The sequence below is a fragment of the Perna viridis genome, chromosome 15 (assembly GCF_037379345.1).
Source record: "Perna viridis isolate PV_CMFRI_1.1 ecotype Kerala chromosome 15, ASM3737934v1, whole genome shotgun sequence".
Lineage (NCBI taxonomy): Eukaryota > Metazoa > Mollusca > Bivalvia > Mytilida > Mytilidae > Perna > Perna viridis.
The window spans coordinates 9,896,073-9,914,616 of NC_142459.1; the positions used below are offsets into that span (position 1 = coordinate 9,896,073).

An 18,544-nucleotide genomic window follows, 5' to 3' on the forward strand; every position below is an offset into this window, starting at 1 on the left:
CGTGAGAAACATTTGACGGTAGTAAACAGTTCATTGAAAGAAATTAAAGTCTAATATATGATAAAAATTCTAAACCTAACTTCTAACCTAACATGTCTACTGATATAAATTTACAGTGTCAAATATTTTCTATGAGTCTCTGTGTTGGTTTTCGATCTCGGATCGATCGGCGCGTTTGCATATTGTTCGTTTCCATTTGATTGTCTGATTTCAATTCTGCGTTATCTTTCACAACATTTGGTTTCTCTTGATTTGAATTACACGCTGGTAATGATAGTAATTCCATGTCCATGTCAATATCGCACTGTTCTAAATTTTCTTTACTATTGTCTTGATCACGGTATTCAACGTGGCGAATTTGATCAATGTGTCTTTTCCAAAGTAACTTTCCAACTTGAACTTGATAAGTTACTGGTCCAAGTTTGTTTACAATTACGCCTCGAATCCATTTTCCGTTATCACGATAGTCTTTCACTAATACTGGTTCTCCAATTTCAATTTCGCGACGGCACGATTTCTTTGGACTTCTTTGTCGTTTCATTCGGTCCTCCATGTCTGGTTTTAATAGGTCTAATCGGGTACGAAGTCTTCTGCCTACGAAAAGTTCTGCTGGTGTTCTTTTTGTTGTAGAATGCGGAGGCGTACGGTGTTTCAGTAGAAATCTGGCAATTTTTTCACTTAGTGTCCCTTTTTTCCTCCTTCATGGTTTTCATAGCGGTTTTGAAAGTTCTCACGGCGCGTTCTGCTTCTCCGTTTGACGACGCATGGTACGGCGCGGAAAGAATGTGTTTTATGCCATTCTTTTTCAGAAAAGTTTGGAATTCTGCTCCTGTTAACTGCGCACCATTATCTGAAACTAAGCAGTTGGGAATTTCATGAGATGCAAATAATGTTCGTAACGCGTTAATTGTTCTTTCTGATGTCGTACTAGTCATTCTGATAACTTTAATCCATTTCGAATAGGTATCAACCATAATTAAAAACATTTCTCCCAAAAATGGTCCAGCATAGTCTATGTGAATACGTTGCCACGGTTTTGACGGCCAGATCCACGGGTTGACGGACGCGGTTGGTGGTGAACTTTGCATATGTTGACATACACTACAATTTCTTACTTTGCTTTCAATGTCATTGTCTAAATTCGGCCACCACACATGCATTCGTGCAAGACTCTTCATACGTACGATTATTATTATTATTATTATTATTTATTCGAATAAAACCTCATTTGGAAGCAATTCATCTGGAGACCAATGCAGTGACACCTGTTGTTACTTCGAAATGCCCTCCATGGGAGCTTCCACACCCTTCTTTCATTTTTGATCTGCGTGAATATAAAAAGTCCGATACCAATCCTTTATTTTTACAACAAAAATTTTCTGAAATTAAAGCAAATTATCCATAATGTATCTAAATCATGGTACAGTTTTTAATCTCTTACGATCAAATTAACAATTACCTTCTACTACATGTATGTTGTCATGAGACGACTCTGGGTCTGCCTGAACTACAATGTAAAAACAAAAAAAAATTGAAGTACATTGTAGTTAAAATTGTCTCTTTGATGCTATGAAAAACATCCAGCATATTTTGCTGAAATAGCCATTTATTTCTTTAGAAAATTTAATGAAAAATAAAGTATTTTTTCTGAGTATATTTTTTTAAGTTATTTTTCCTCTATCTTCGTAAGCTTCCAAAATGAAGACTTCAAGAGTTTTTAGTAAGTAATAATGTATTTAAATCATGGTACAGTTTTTAATCTCTTACGATCAAATTAACAATTACCTTCTACTACATGTATGTTGTCATGAGACGACTCTGGGTCTGCCTGAACTACAATGTGAAGACAAAACAAATTGAAGTAGTTAAAATTGCCTCTTTAAAGCTAAGAAAAACATCCAGCACATTTTGCTGAAATAGCCATTGATTTCTTTAGAAAATTTATTGAAAAATAAAGTATTTTTTCTGAGTATATTTTTTTAAGTTATTTTTCCTCTATCTTCGTAAGCTTCCAAAATGAAGACTTCAAGAGTTTTTAGTAAGTAATAATGTATTTAAATCATGGTACAGTTTTTAATCTCTTACGATCAAATTAACAATTACCTTCTACTACATGTATGTTGTCATGAGACGACTCTGGGTCTGCCTGAACTACAATGTGAAGACAAAACAAATTGAAGTAGTTAAAATTGCCTCTTTAAAGCTAAGAAAAACATCCAGCACATTTTGCTGAAATAGCCATTGATTTCTTTAGAAAATTTATTGAAAAATAAAGTATTTTTTCTGAGTATATTTTTTTAAGTTATTTTTCCTCTATCTTCGTAAGCTTCCAAAATGAAGACTTCAAGAGTTTTTAGTAAGTAATAATGTATTTAAATCATGGTACAGTTTTTAATCTCTTACGATCAAATTAACAATTACCTTCTACTACATGTATGTTGTCATGAGACGACTCTGGGTCTGCCTGAACTACAATGTAAAAACAAAAAAGATTGAGTACATTTTTTTGGTGGTTAAAATTGTCTCTTTAAAGCTAAGAAAAACATTCAGCACATTTTGGTGAAATAGCCATTGATTTCTTTAGAAAATTTAATGAAAAATAAAGTATTTTTTCTGAGTACTGTGAAAGCACTTTTATTCGTGGCCACCAATTTTCGTGGTTTTCCATTTTTTTACTGTTTCATGGGTTGATAAATTCGTGGTTTTGAGTTCAATACGTTCAAACTAAACGAAAAAAATATAATTCGTTGTGTTCTTAATTTCGTGGATTCAGTGAACCACGAAATCCACGAAAATTGGAACCCCACGAACAATAACACTTTCACAGTATGTAATTTTAAGTTATTTTTCCTCTATCTTAGTAAGTTTCCAAAATGAAGACTTCAAGAGTTTTTAGTAAGTAATAATGTATTTAAATCATGGTACAGTTTTTAATCTCTTACGATCAAATTAACAATTACCTTCTACTACATGTATGTTGTCATGAGACGACTCTGGGTCTGCCTGAACTACAATGTGAAGACAAAACAAATTGAAGTAGTTAAAATTGCCTCTTTAAAGCTAAGAAAAACATCCAGCACATTTTGCTGAAATAGCCATTGATTTCTTTAGAAAATTTATTGAAAAATAAAGTATTTTTTCTGAGTATATTTTTTTAAGTTATTTTTCCTCTATCTTCGTAAGCTTCCAAAATGAAGACTTCAAGAGTTTTTAGTAAGTAATAATGTATTTAAATCATGGTACAGTTTTTAATCTCTTACGATCAAATTAACAATTACCTTCTACTACATGTATGTTGTCATGAGACGACTCTGGGTCTGCCTGAACTACAATGTGAAGACAAAACAAATTGAAGTAGTTAAAATTGCCTCTTTAAAGCTAAGAAAAACATCCAGCACATTTTGCTGAAATAGCCATTGATTTCTTTAGAAAATTTATTGAAAAATAAAGTATTTTTTCTGAGTATATTTTTTTAAGTTATTTTTCCTCTATCTTCGTAAGCTTCCAAAATGAAGACTTCAAGAGTTTTTAGTAAGTAATAATGTATTTAAATCATGGTACAGTTTTTAATCTCTTACGATCAAATTAACAATTACCTTCTACTACATGTATGTTGTCATGAGACGACTCTGGGTCTGCCTGAACTACAATGTAAAAACAAAAAAGATTGAGTACATTTTTTTGGTGGTTAAAATTGTCTCTTTAAAGCTAAGAAAAACATTCAGCACATTTTGGTGAAATAGCCATTGATTTCTTTAGAAAATTTAATGAAAAATAAAGTATTTTTTCTGAGTACTGTGAAAGCACTTTTATTCGTGGCCACCAATTTTCGTGGTTTTCCATTTTTTTACTGTTTCATGGGTTGATAAATTCGTGGTTTTGAGTTCAATACGTTCAAACTAAACGAAAAAAATATAATTCGTTGTGTTCTTAATTTCGTGGATTCAGTGAACCACGAAATCCACGAAAATTGGAACCCCACGAACAATAACACTTTCACAGTATGTAATTTTAAGTTATTTTTCCTCTATCTTAGTAAGTTTCCAAAATGAAGACTTCAAGAGTTTTTAGTAAGTAATAATGTATTTAAATCATGGTACAGTTTTTAATCTCTTACGATCAAATTAACAATTACCTTCTACTACATGTATGTTGTCATGAGACGACTCTGGGTCTGCCTGAACTACAATGTAAAAACAAAAAAAAATTGAGTACATTTTTTTGGTGGTTAAAATTGTCTCTTTAAAGCTATGAAAAACATCCAGCACATTTTGCTGAAATAGCCATTTATTTCTTTAGAAAATTTAATGAAAAACAAAGTATTTTTTCTGAGTATGTATTTTTTAAGGAATTTTTTCTCTATCTTCATAAGCTTCCAAAATGAAGACTTCAAGAGTTTTTAGTAAGTAATAATGTATTTAAATCATGGTACAGTTTTTAATCTCTTACAATCAAATTAACAATTACCTTCTACTACATGTATGTTGTCATGAGACGACTCTGGGTCTGCCTGAACTACAATGTAAAGACAAAAAAATTGAAGTAGTTAAAATTGCCTCTTTAAAGCTAAGAAAAACATCCAGCACATTTTGCTGAAATAGCCATTGATTTCTTTAGAAAATTTAATGAAAAACAAAGTATTTTTTTCTGAGTATGTATTTTTTTCGGGAATTTTTTCTCTATCTTCATAAGCTTCCAAAATGAAGACTTCAAGAGTTTTTAGTAAGTAATAATGTATTTAAATCATGGTACAGTTTTTAATCTCTTACGATCAAATTAACAATTACCTTCTACTATATGTATGTTGTCATGAGACGACTCTGGGTCTGCCTGAACTACAATGTAAAGACAAAACAAATTGAAGTAGCTAAAATTGTCTCTTTGATGCTATGAAAAACATCCAGCACATTTTGCTGAAATTGCCATTTATTTCTTTAGAGAATTTAATGAAACATAAAGGTATTTTTTCTGAGTATGTATTTTTTAAGAAATTTTCTCTCTATCTTTGTAAGCTTCCAAAATGAAGACTTCAAGAGTTTTTAGTAATCATGGTGCAGTTTTTAATTTCTTCCGATCAAATTAACAATTACCTTCTACTACATGTATGTTGTCATGAGACGACTCTGGATCTGCCTGAACTACAATGTAAAGAAAAAATGAAATAAAAAACTAAATAAAGAGCTAAAATTCTGTCTTGATAAATTATGTGTTTAGAAACAAACTGAGTTCTTGTCTTTTTTTTTCTGGTAAAAATTAATCAAATAAATTTCAAACAATTATTCAATTAAATTTTTTTTATCTATGTATGATGCTACATTTCCTTTAAATCATTTATGAGGAATCATGCTTTTCCACAAAAGTTAAAACTTCAAAAGGTCATAACTACCTCAAAATTTTGTTTGAAATTTTTGTAATCAACTTCAAAAGGTGTATTTGATATTTCCAAAGTTCTGTAAAATTTTGTTGATTAGTTTTTGGTGAACTGCACTTACAATTATTAATGTTCAACAAAATTGTAAGTTCGAAGGGCAATTATTCAAACAATATTTTGAGGATAAATATGCATAACAACATGTTTATTTTTTATTACCTTCCATTACGTTTGAGTCAGATTCCTCCGTACTTATATCTGGATCACTTGCCTTCAAAAGATATTATTATTTTTTACTTATCAAAAATTTGTTAAAGACCATAAGTTTTGATCAAATCTTGCCTTGATGAGTAAAAAAAGGACTAGAGGCAATGAGATCATTTATTGACCCAAATGTTATTGAATATTTACAAATGCATAACATAGATATTTTTTCACTGCTTATCTATTAGATTATAAATTCATGCAATAGATCATCAATCTGCAATTTTGACAGGATTTTGATTTTGATTTTGCTTCAAACATTGGCTCTGTAAGAATGTTACAAAAAGATATTTTCAGAAAATATAGGCTTTGTCAAACTTGTCACAAAGCTAAGAGGTTTTTTTCTTATATGTAAAAAGATTAAAAATGAATGTGAAAATAATACTAAAAAAATAAATGAAAAGGGATATCTTAAATGGAAAATTCTGTTAAATGCTCAAAACTATAAACTGCAAATGATTTTGCCAATATATATCAACATCAAAATGCATAACTGCAATAAAAGCCCTGTTCCTTGCCTCAATCATTTGGATTATTAGAATGTATTAAGGTGTCAGTTCTTGTCACATGCATAAACACCAAATAATCTTTATTTTTATATCATATATAAAAACAGAACATTTATTGATAATTAAAAATGGTAAGTTCCAAAACTGACAAAAAAAGTATAGTTCCAAAAAACAATTTGACTTCAGAAAGATTCCAAACAAAATAACAGTTTTTATCCTAAGCCATTTAACAAAAAGTGATCAATGGTTTTAACTGTACATTAAAATACATGAAAAATACATAAATACATTCAATCTTACCTTCCACTGGTTATAGGAATCTATAACCATGTCTAGCTCATCACACGTAAGAGCCTCCATTCCAGTGGCTTTTAAAATAAATATCTGAATATACTTAATGTTCATATACACATGTACTTTATTATTATTCAGAATGATAAACATTCCATTCTTTTGTTTCCCACTCAATACAAATCAATTTGCTATCAACACTGATCAGACTTGTCAATATCATTTTCACTCATTTCAACCTTGTTATTTGACAATCATATTCATAATTAACTTATACATTAATTACAAAATTCTTTCATTGGGAGACGGCTTGTGTTGCTATCACTCAATTGTTTAGATGTTGAGTGTTTGACATGATGCTCAATTTTATTCTTTTTCATTCCATTGAATCAAATAGCTAAGAACTTTTCGGACTATGCACTCAGATACTAAATAATCTTAAAGTATACAAATTAAAATAATTTTATAAATGATTCCTTCTAAACCAAACAACTCAAATATGCAGGATTCATACTTTACAATATTTATAAACTTAATAATTTGTTTACCAAATTACCTTTGTTGCTGGAGGGACTCTTAAATAGCAAGCCTTGGGGCCAGAACTCAGGCTTTAGTTTCTCTGAACTCCAGTAGCCCCTGGACATATTTTTGGTTTTCTTCACTGAAAAATGAAATAACTTTTGCTTGGTATATCTTGCCTCGATGAACACTAAAACTACAATTTCATTAAAAATGTGGAATTTAACCACTGACTTAAATAATCTCTAACTTCTAGATAAAATGAGATTAGGGGAAAGAAATCAAACATCTTGGAAAATAGAATGAATTTAAATGTTTCAGATTACATACAGGTCGAAATGAATGCTTTGAAATGCAATGGTTATAGCATTTGTAATATATGTTTGTTTGTTTGTTGGGGTTTAACGTCCGAGCAGCAATATTTCAGCTATATTCAGACAATGAACATGAAATGGATGATAAAATGAACATGAAATGAAAAAAAGAAAGGATGGGTCACAAGGATAATAGGGTCGACAAATTTTGATTGCCACTGGAAAAAGGGGGGATGGGTAAGGTCGGGCAATTACGCCTCCTGTGGCGGAGCGCAAAGGTTCCTACTCCTATCGAATACCACAGCAGGGTTCTTTAACGTGCGAGGAACGTGGCATCTTTCCCAACACGGTGCACCACTATGGTTTGCGGTCAGGTTTTCCGTATTATAGCCTGACAACCCCAGCATGTAACACGCCAGGGGTACCCCATTCCACCACCTGGGGCACACATCCCAGTTGCTCTGTGGGCAGAGCGCCTAGCCCCCGGCTAGGTTTCTGAGCACTGTTTAGTCGCCTTTTACGACAAGCTTAGCGCTGCTGCAGGTTTATTTTAACACCCGGACCTGCACGGGGCCATTTGTAATATAAGGTAATAACAAAAATTAAACAAAAATTAAATGATAATACTTACTAAATACTTGAGTTGTTCTAGAAACAACCGCCCTCTTGATGGCAGCTGGTTGCTCCTTTATGATGTGAGGAATCCATGGTAGGCCTATATAAATGAAATCATAGAAGTTTTTAATTTTATGTATATTATTGATTTTAATGTACATGTATAATAAATTCACATATATCTGAGAAAACTTAGTAGTAAATCTTCCAGAGAAGACATGTGTCGCATGCGTAAATTAGTTGCAAACAGGAAATGGACAAGCAACTAATTTCAAACTATCTTACACATTACAGTTCTTCATACTGATGCTCTGTGCCAATTATTAGAAAGCTTGCCTGCATGGTTCCTGAGAAAAATGTGACAAAATTTATTCTATATTACGCATATACCACAATTATTGTAAGTTCTGGCAAACAGGAAGTTGAGAAGCGACAGACTCGACATTGTCTTAAACAATACAGCTCTCCACACCTAGGCTCTGTACTAAAAATCAGAATGGTGGCCTGCAGGGTTCTCGAGAAAAATCTGACATAAATTTCTCTATGTTATACATATATCAAAATTATTCTCACTTCAGGAAAACAGGAAGGTAACAAGCAACAGATAATAAATTGTCTTACAAGACACAGTTCTCTATACTGATGCTCTGAGAAACCTGGCCTGCAGGGTTCCTGGGAAAAACCTGACAGAAATTTTTCTGTATTATGCATATGTCAAAATTATTCTAAGTTACAGCAAGCAGGAAGTTGACAAGCGGCAGATTCGCAACTGTCTTACACTATACAGTTCTTCATACTGATGCTCCCTGCCAAATATCAGGAAGCTGGCCTGCATAGTTCCTGAGAAAAATGTGACACAAATTTTGTGACACTGACAAAATCATGCAATTTCCTAAAATAAATGTGTAGGATCAAAATTTTCTAATGAAGAAATAATTCTCGGATACCGGGCTCTATGCTTATTTTAACACGAGTAAGCATTATATTTGTTAATAGTTTACACTGAGCAGTAGCGAGGTGTAAAATCTTGACAAATATAATGCCCTTCAGACAACGGAAAAGATGTTTGTTTTAAAAACTGAAGTGACGTTTTTATTATGACATCATGTTTTAGTTTGTGACGTCTAACCGGTTTCTTTCGTATTTAGAACCCTCGTTTGTCCTAATGGCGAATGCTACGAGCCATATTAGAAAACACATTAGTTACTGATGTGGTCCTTTCTGATCAAATGTACTTACTTTGTCTAAGTGAAGGTTCTTTCCTTCCATATCCAGCATTCACACCATCCACAAACTGTTTGATAATTTCTCTGTTTGATGTGAATGTCTTGCATCTCTCAGAGGCTGAAAAAAGTAGTTATTAAACACATATATTTAAATAAGACAACAGAAAATCAAATTAGTCAAAGACAAGAGAACAACAAATGGGACAAACACAAGCTGTGTTAGTGAAAACCCATCATTTCTATTGATATATGTCTGTACCAAGTCAGGACCATATATTGCAATCTGTCATTTATCAAGAGTGTTATAATTACAGATTAAATCAAAGCACTAAAGCATTTGTGAGCCAGACAAATGCATGTGTGCACGTTTATAAGTATGGTAATAGACCCTTTCAATATAACTGCGGGACTGCAAAAATTTTGTGGGAATTGAGTGGAAACGTGATGTTTCCCGCAAAATGACGTCAGATAACAATGGATTTTACATTGTGACGTTAAATTTTTTACGGGAATTTGCACGTACCCACTCAATTCCCGCCAGAAAACACAGTCCAGCAGTTATCGTGAAAGGGCTTATAGACATCATCAAAGTCAATAAAACACTTTAATTTGAAGGAGTTTCTTTTGTTCATACACTTTCAAATAATTTCCTTTCAACTCATTCATGTATAAACGTACATAAATATAAAATAAAGTTCATTTATGTCACAAAATATAACTATGACTGCATAGGTAAAGAATTAATGATAGTCTAGATGATACCAATTTACTCGGTCCAGACTGAAAAATCACCATAAACTCAAGTGTTCCTATAGTAGAAAGCCTACCTAAAAAAATTGAATCTAACAATAGATCAAATGAAGTCTTGTGAATATAATGTCTCCAACTAGTTTTTGTGATTATTGTTTGCAAGTAGACAATAGCTATGTTATTGAATATAAATATGCCCAATGAGATTGATTTTATCTCTGTATATAGTCTAAATTTTACACTCGTTCTAAAATGATTAAAAAGTCTTATAAATGTATACCTATCACTACAGTCTCTGGAACTGGCCTTCTCAATGTTGGCCTTGGTAAATACAACAGGCATACATTAACATCGGATTCTTTGATCCACAATTCAAGCTGAAATATATTATAACAAAAGACTAAATGTCAATATGACAATGACTGGACAATTCATGCAACAGAATAAGCCATCTGAGTTATAAATATGGAAGAGTATACCTCCGAAAAAAAAAATAATGTGAATTTTCAGATCAGTCTAAGTAAAACGATTTTTTTGTAATAAGAATTTCAAAAACAACATTTTTACAAAAGTCTTAATTTTAAAAACAAGATGTAATCTAAATAATTTAGAATTAAAATTGATTTGAACAATAGCCTGAAACTCTCACTTAAGTAATAAGAGATTTTTTGTAAAGGGTGGTGGTCTCATGTGAGGTTTTAGAAATTGTTAATAGACACAAATAGATAGATAGTGATGACATAATCTGTCATGGCCTTTTGCCAGGTGATCTAAAAAGGGAAAATGTGAGCTAAAACTTAAAACTAGAGGCTCCAAGAAGCCTGTAATTGCTCGCCTGATCAAACAGTTGCAAAGATCAAGAACACAATAAAAGTTAAAACCATTACATTTAACAATACTCTTATAGACCATGTATTTGTGAATGATTTTGGTTTTCAATAACGACCAAAATTAATCTAATTTCAACCAGTTGTGGATGGACGACGGATGCAAATTGATGAGAAAAGCTCACATGGCCTTTTAGGCCAGGTGATCTAATAAAAACATACCATATCTTTGATTTTTTTCCATTTTTTGTCCATTTCAAGATATTCTGCAAGACAAAAATTTTATAACTATAAAAATTATATACAAATGTACCAGCATTCATGAAACAAAATGTGATTTGTGTTTTTCTTAAGCAAGAAGATTGCCAAAGTAAATAAAAAATAAATAAAAGGTTATATGACTCAACCTTGCAGTAATTTAAAAAGTACCAATGTGACAATAGGGTTCGATGAATTTATTAAATATGGGATCATGTTGTAATTTATGTTTGGTGTTGTGATGGAAATGCTGTAAGTGATTTGTGTTGATGTGGTCATACTACCACTGAGTGTGGTAATTGTACTACTAAGCATGTTGATGATTCTAGTGAGTGTGGTAAAAGTACTATTGAGTGTTGTGGTGAACAACTGAGTATAATAATGGTATTACTGAATGAGGTGATGGTACTACATAATGTGGTGAGTGTATTACTGAGTGTGGTGATAGAAATACTGAGCATGGTGATAGAGCCACTCAGTGTCTTAATCATACAATTGATTGTTGTGATTATACTACTGAGTATGGTGATTATACTACTGAGTATGGTGATTATACTAATGAGTGTGGTGATTGTACTAATGAGTGTGGTGATTGTACTACGCAGTGTGGTGATTGTACTAATGAGTGTGGTGATTGTACTACGCAGTGTGGTGATTGCAATAATGAGTGTGTGATTGCAATGAGTGGTGATTGTACTAATGAGTGTGGTGATTGCAATAATGAGTGTGGTGATTGTACTACGCAGTGTGGTGATTGCAGTAATGAGTGGTGATTGTACTACGCAGTGTGGTGATTGCAATAATGAGTGTGGTGATTGCAATAATGAGTGTGGTGATTGTACTAATGGGTGTGGTGATTGCAATAATGAGTGGTGAATGTACTAATGAGTGTGGTGATTGTACTTATGAGTGTGGTGATTGCAATAATGAGTGTGGTGATTGCAGTAATGAGAGTGGCGATTGCACTAATGAGTGGTGATTGTACTGATGAGTGTGGTGATTGCAATGAGTGTGGTGATTGCAATAATTAGTGTTGTGATTGTACTAATGAGTGTGGTGATTGCAATGAGTGTGTAGATTGTACTTATGAGTGTGGTGATTGCAATAATGAGTGTAGTGATTGCAGTAATAAGTGTGGTGATTGCAATAATGAGTATGGTGATTGCAGTAATAAGTGTGGTGATTGTACTAATGGGTGTGGTGATTGCAATAATGAGTGTGGTGATTGCAATGAGTGTAGTGATTGTACTAATGAGTGTGGTGATTGCAATAATGAGTGTGGTAATTGTACTTATGAGTGTGGTGATTGCAATAATGAGTGTAGTGATTGTACTAATGAGTGTGGTGATTGTACTAATGAGTGTGGTGATTGCAATGAGTGTAGTGATTGCAATATTTAGTGTAGTGATTGTACTAATGAGTGTGGTGATTGCAATAATGAGTGTAGTGATTGTACTTATGAGTGTGGTGATTGCAATAATGAGTGTTGTGATTGTACTAATGAGTGTGGTGAATAATGAGTGTGGTGATTGCAATAATGAGTGTGGTCATTGTACTATGCAGTGTGGTGATTGTATTACTTATCTTGCTGATGATTCTACTTAGTGTGGTGAAAGTGCTATTGAGTGTTGTGAATTGTAACGGACAACTGAGGGTAATGATGGTACCACTGGGAGCAATGTTAATTCTACTTGTATTGTTGGGACGATTAAGTGATGGTACTATTGAGTTTAATTTACCAATTAGTGATGTAATAGTACTATTGATGGTGGTGAATCTGCTAAGTGTAATGATGTAAAACTGAATTTAGTGTTTGTGCTTCTGAGTGATGTGATAGTACTACTCAATGTGGTGATTTTACTACACCTTTTCTGTACTGTACCACTATCAAAGTGTCGTGATAATTCTATAGTATGTGGTGGTAGACAAGTGAGGAGTATGATAATATAAATGCTGGGCAAGTTAAGGGAGAACTGAGTGTATTGAGAGTACTACTGGATGTGATGATTGTACTGTTGAGTGTAATAATGGTAGTATGGTTTATGGTTTTCTGGACACTGGGATCAAAGTTATACCTTGTAACGGGGCTTTGGGATTAAAATGAAAAGGGATCTGGGAAATGACCAATTTTCCAGTCGGGATTTCCGTATCAAATTGAAGTGTGGTGCAGGAAAGGGCACATGAAAGTTTTTTTAGATTTTGGGGGTTAAATTTGTTGTCTTTCTGTTTATTTCTTCAGGAGACCAAATTGTTACTAATGATTTTCACTTCTTGTTTTCAGTCTTGATGATTCAATACATTTGTATGTTGGTGTGTCTGTTCATTGTGGTTTTTTCACCTGGGTTGGTCAGGAATAATGTGGAATTTGGGAAAGAATTGTTGTACAAATTAAAAAAAAAACAAAAAAAACTTTAAATGGAATTTCAGACAACTGGGACAAAATTTAAGAGAAAGTGTGAAGAGAAACCAAGGGTGGAACACTTATCTTTAGTATTTTGTTGTTTGCAATGACTACTGTATTCATCCTTAATGGGTTATGTTAATTTATCAAGTTCAAATATTAGGTTCCTTTACAAAACAGTATCTAGAACTGAGGGCAAGGGGCTCATAATACTTTGTACTTGAACCTTTTCTTTGTCTAAGGGTGTAATTCTTTGAACTTTTCTAAACATGTTCCGATCTTTTGCAACAAAAAATAATTTTTGAAAGTTAATGTTTATCATTTTTTATTGATTCGCTCAATCTGGGGTTACAGTTTGGGTATGACCATTTGATATAATTTGGAGGGGAATAAATTTATTAATATTAATTTTCAACTTACTTTCTGCATGAATATTTGTTTCCGTCACTTGCAAGGACTGGACATTTATTTTTACATGGTCCTCGCTTACTTTCACACGATTTCTGTACAACACAATGTCTGAAGCCGCTTCAAAATTAACATACACATGTAGTCCAGACGACTAACAATTAGCCTTGAATGTTTGCCTTTACCAGCACATTGATAATTGTCGAATGCATTTTTTAAGATAAAGCAAAAGTAAAAAGCAACTCGAGTTACAAATGAAGATTGAAAGCTCCGCCATTTTGAACCGTGTATCATCTGTACACAGAAAATAGGTACCAGGACTGGTTTTCTGTTTTTTCAATTCATTCTTTCCCTAGGTGTACGGTGGTTCCAGTTTATAGCCACGTTGGTACTGTATAGTGTATAGTAGCTATAAACTGGAATCACCGTACACTAACGGTAATCACCTATTAAATATACCGAAAACCAGTCCTGGTACCTATTTCCTGTGTACAGACGATTCAGTGGAATTCTGTGTGCACCTGCAGCCCGCAGACTGTTATGTTTGTTTGCGCAGAGTGTTCCGTGTTACTTCATTCACCGAAACATGTTCGGCACATCCCGGACATACGAAAGAAATACATCTTTACATTGTATTCATTGTTGTATATATAATGTGTAATGTTTGTAATGAATGTGTATGTTTATAAAGTCACTTTGAACTTATATGACTTCAAATAAAGCTTAAAGATTTATATTCTCCATTGTCTAGTTAACTTTTGGGTTCAGCTTTTTCAAGACTGCTTCATAGAATCATAATTAAATCGATAAAATGTTCTTACCAAAGGTGTAATCTGATAAAATAGCTGTACGACCGTGTTTATACCTTGTTAGACACTTCGGTACTTAGCTGTAATCATCAGGAACCGCCCAACAGATTTTTAGCCAATCAAATTATGGTGATAATCGATGTTACTGATTCGGCAGGAGAATTGTAAACATACCACTATATTATATCAAAGAATCTAGATATAGTAACATCGACTATCACCACAATTTGATTGGTCAAATCTTTAATAGTAGCTCTTTTTATGTTGATATATCCTATTACCAAAAAATATAACAACGTTACAGCTACATGTGTAACCGATGATCTTGCTTACTTTAAAAACATTATTTTAAAAAATATGGAACTCTTTCTTCAAGTTATACCACAGTTAAAGTAAGAAGGGAAAACGTTTCGACGCTGCACATACCTATCATTGAGTAGTATCGACTGTTAGATACACATTTTCAGAAAAAATGGCATGAAAGTAGATTTCATAATAATCAATATTGTCTATATAGTACTGGCATATCAGGTGTGCAACCCCTGTCTGATGGTAACATTGGTGAAGAACTGTATTAAACTATTAAATGAAAGGTGCTTACTCCCATTTGAGAATATCAAGATCCACCAAAGATAGATATCATAAATAATGTAAACTTTCCTGTTTCACTTTGTTGTGTACCCGTCAATAGACATATTTACACTTTTTGGTCAGCTAAATGCTCCGAATGACTGCAACTTCCGCTCTGAATGACCTTATTGACGTAAAAAGAGTAATCAGTTCTGAATTATGACGTCAAATGTTTTGCGGGAACCTGTGTGATTTTGTGTAATCAGACATGTTAAGTGTCACGCAACTCGCGTGATACTCACACAAATTTTATCTGTTTCCTATTTGTTTGTTTCCTTCGTTCGTTCGTTCGTTTGGGCCTTCGTTGATTTCCGGAAACGATAATATCATTCTTCATCAATATTCGTAATGTGAAATCGTTCTTGTGTTTCCGTAAACGATCAGAGCGTTCGTCAGTTCGTTCGGAATCATTCGGAATCGTCCGGTAATTTCCATAAACGATTCAGGTCAGCGTTCGTTCTTTTCTGTAAACGAACGAACGAACGATTGACGCAAACGAAAGAACAAACACACGAACGAACGAATGAACGGAAAACGATTAGCAAACGAACGGCAAACGAATAAACGAACGAAACATTTGTTAAGTTATACGAATCAAGATCTGTATCACCACAATAAATACATGTATCACTATGTTATTTTATATTTTACCACCACAAACATATATTCTCATATCACCACACTACACACATGCATCACCATGCTTTTTGATATTACCACCACAAACATGTTTCATATCACCATGTTATTTGATATTTTACCACCACAAACATATGTTCTCAACTCACCATACTAAATACATGTATCACCATGCTATTTGATATTTTACCACCTCAAATATATGTGCTCATATCACCACACTAAACACATGTATCACCATGTTTTTTGATATTTTACCATGACAAACATATGTTCTCATATCACCACACTAAATACATGTATCACCATGTTATTTGATATTTTACCACCACAAACATGTTCTCATATCACCACACTAAGTACATGTAACACCATGTTATTTGATATTTTACCACCAAAAACATATGTTCTCATATCACCACACTAAGTACATGTATCACCATGCTATTTGATATTACCACCAAACATATGTTTCATATCACCACACTAAATACATGTATCACCATGTTATTTGATATTTTACCACCTCAAATATGTTCTCATATCACCACACTAAACACATGTATCACCATGTTTTTTTTTTATATTTTACCATGACAAACATATGTTCTCATATCACCACACTAAATGCATGTAGCACCATGTTATTTGATATTTTACCACCACAAACATGTTCTCATATCACCACACTAAATGCATGTATCACCATGTTATTTGATATTTTACCATGACAAATATATGGTCTCATATCACCACACTAAATACATGTATCACCATGTTATTTGATATTTTACCACGACAAACATGTTCTCATATCACCACACTAAATACATGTAGTACCATGTTATTTGATATTTTACCACCACAAAACATGTTCTCATATCACCATACAAAGTACATGTATTACCATGTTATTTGATATTTTACCACCAAAAACATGTTCTCATATCACCACACTAAGTACATGTATCACCATGTTATTTGATATGTTACCACGACAAACATGTTCTCATATCACCACACTAAATACATGTATCACCATGCTATTTGATATTTTATCATGACAAACATATGTTCTCATATCACCACACTAAATACATGTATCCCCATGCTATTTGATATTTTACCACCACAAACATATGTTCTCATATCACCACACTGAATACATGTATCACCATGCTATTTGATATTTTACCACGACTAACATATGTTCTCATATCACCACACTAAATACATGTATCACCATGCTATTTGATATTACCACCACAAACATATGTTCTCATATCACCACACTAAATACATGTATCACCATGTTATTTTATATTTTACCACCACAAACATATGTTCTCATATCATTACACTAAATGCATGTATCACCATGTTATTTGATATTTTACCATGACAAACATATGGTCTCATATCACTACACTAAATACTAAATACATGTATCACCATGCTATTTGATATTTTACCACCACAAACGCATGTTTTCCAATCACCATACTACACATGTATCACCATGCTATTTGTTTCCACACTTCACACAGGACATCACCCCACTTCATAAGTGTTTCACCATATGTTTTTTACAACAAAATTATTATTGTTTGTTTGTCGCCACATTTTCTACTTATGTCACCATTCAGATTATTCTTTAACACCAAAATATACATGTTTATGCATATCAGAAATTAATTGCATTAATGATAATTTGATATAAGCTTACTACATGTTCTCATTGTTGTGTGTTTAGTCAATCTTTATTTGCCAAAGAATAATTGATGTGATAATTATCATTTTTTTAGATACAGAATCTTCAATACTGATTTTACTTTATACTGTAGCTATGGAAATGAACAAGAAGAAGGTCAGTAAATTTTTTTTTCCAATTGGTAGATGATTTAAGTAACTGTGCATGTAAATGCCAAAACAATTGAGTTGAAATTATTTTTCAATATCTTACAAGACAAAATGTAAGAATATAACTAATGGAATATACTTTAACTATTTTGCAACTAATGGACTATCTTTTATCAATCAAATTTCAAGGTCAAGATTAGATTTATTTTATTGTGAAAAGCTATACACATACCCATTAAGAATTAATGACTTTTAAGTAAATTATAAACTATGTAATTTTGATATAAAAATGTGATAATGATACATCTTAATGTTTTTTTGTTGAAAAGGCCAAGTTGTCAGATTTCAAGTCTCCCTACAGTACAGTGGATGAGATTGGATTGGATTACTCCAAGCTGCACGGTAAAGAAAAGAGAAAATTGAATGTCGACTCACATAGTGCTTTTAAGCCAAAGACAAGAAGAGTAGAAGAAAATTCCCATGAGAATTTCACCAGCAGCCATTTTAATGTAATTTTATCTCCCTCATATTTCTTTTGTAAATAAGGTAACAAGATTACTGAGTGTGTATGACGTAAAAAGAGAAGGCTAAATCAAATAAAATTGCACACATACATATGGTTGTGCAATGGTACTGATATGAAACAGGCATTTTAAAAAGATCATACATTAACCAATTTTTTTTCATGCCAAATCAAAAAAAAGATATGATTGAAACTTATTTCAATTCTTGACTGCTACATCTTTACTTTGTTTATAATTTCTGATGAATCAATTAATTGACTGGCCTTTTTTAAGGTTGAGAAAAAAATGTAATCGATTGATATCAGTTTTTTTTTATTTTTTACCATACA

The 18,544-nt window shown here is 32.6% G+C and overlaps 1 protein-coding gene and 1 long non-coding RNA gene across 4 annotated transcripts in view; both read left to right on the forward strand.

The window, feature by feature from the left end:
- The window catches only part of LOC148596872 (uncharacterized), a 416,353-nt gene that overhangs the window by 44,249 nt on the left and 353,560 nt on the right, over positions 1-18,544 (forward strand). The window lies entirely within an intron of this gene.
- The window catches only part of LOC148596873 (uncharacterized), a 35,416-nt gene that overhangs the window by 16,619 nt on the left and 253 nt on the right, over positions 1-18,544 (forward strand). The window contains exons 1-3 of one of the 3 annotated variants that reach the window (XR_015919006.1): positions 14,844-14,937; positions 17,637-17,698; positions 18,021-18,200. This is a non-coding gene — a long non-coding RNA (uncharacterized LOC148596873). Of the gene's footprint in view, positions 1-14,843; positions 14,938-17,636; positions 17,699-18,020; positions 18,474-18,544 lie in introns of those variants that run through there. The other 2 variants (XR_015919004.1, XR_015919005.1) reach the window with 2 other exon arrangements.